At 34.5% G+C, this 933-nt stretch overlaps 1 long non-coding RNA gene across 1 annotated transcript in view; it reads right to left on the reverse strand.

Moving 5' to 3' along the window:
- The window catches only part of LOC128247087 (uncharacterized), a 3,605-nt gene extending 2,937 nt beyond the window's left edge, over nt 1-668 (reverse strand). The window contains exon 1 of the long non-coding RNA XR_008263512.1: nt 442-668. This is a non-coding gene — a long non-coding RNA (uncharacterized LOC128247087). The remainder of the gene's footprint in view (nt 1-441) is intronic.
- Between the last annotated feature and the right edge of the window lie 265 nt (nt 669-933).

Below are 933 nucleotides of genomic sequence, written 5' to 3' on the forward strand. Positions count from 1 at the left end.
TATATATATATATATATATATATATTGTATATGCATTTATGTATATATGTATACATATACAGATATACATGTTCGGATTTACGCACATATCTACCTTCAGATTTACAATGCATAAAACAAGCAGCTAACAAATAAAATATAAAACGATATAAAAAAATTACAGAAGACAAATGTAATAAATCCAAGACAAGCAACACAAAAATCACACATATACGTTAATAAGTCCTACGTATATAAACACAATACTATACAGTATGTACCTTAGAACAAGCTATACGCATCTATACAGTTTTACTTTAAGAGTCTTACAGACATACATGCACACACGCACACACACATAAACTCACATATACACACAACGCATATATCTTTATTTTCTTTTTTCACACCATATTGTTCATCTCCTCCCTGAGTGGGATTATTTAAAAACTAAACGTTTACCCCGAGTCTCTGGTTGTCCATGTTTACATTTCTACGTCCTACTTGTGTATAAGATGCCTCTTCACACTGTATAAGCGTATTTCGCCAAGTTCGCTGTAGTTGTTGAAATATACTGCTTTTTCTTGTCAAACCTACACCATTCAAAAAAACGTATGTATGCGCATGTGTATGTGTGTGTATGTGTTTTCTTTTTCTTTTTCGTTTACAGTCTTTATCTAATATTTTTCTCTCCCTTTCAGCTCTCTCACTCTCTCTCTTTCTCACTTCCTCTCGTTCTGTACAAATCTTTCAAACAGAACTTCTGTCTTTCACCCTTATCTCTCCCTCACTGTCTCTCCAAATCTTTCTACTATTTTTAAATATCCATAGCTATTCAATCTAGCTATTATTTCCTACTGCCTCTCTCTCTCTCTCTCTCTCTCTCTCTCTCTCTCTCTCTCTCTCTCCCGCTCCCTCTCTCTTTATGTGTCTCTCTCTCGCGCTCTCTCTTTC

This window comes from Octopus bimaculoides, chromosome 1 (assembly GCF_001194135.2).
Source record: "Octopus bimaculoides isolate UCB-OBI-ISO-001 chromosome 1, ASM119413v2, whole genome shotgun sequence".
NCBI lineage: Eukaryota > Metazoa > Mollusca > Cephalopoda > Octopoda > Octopodidae > Octopus > Octopus bimaculoides.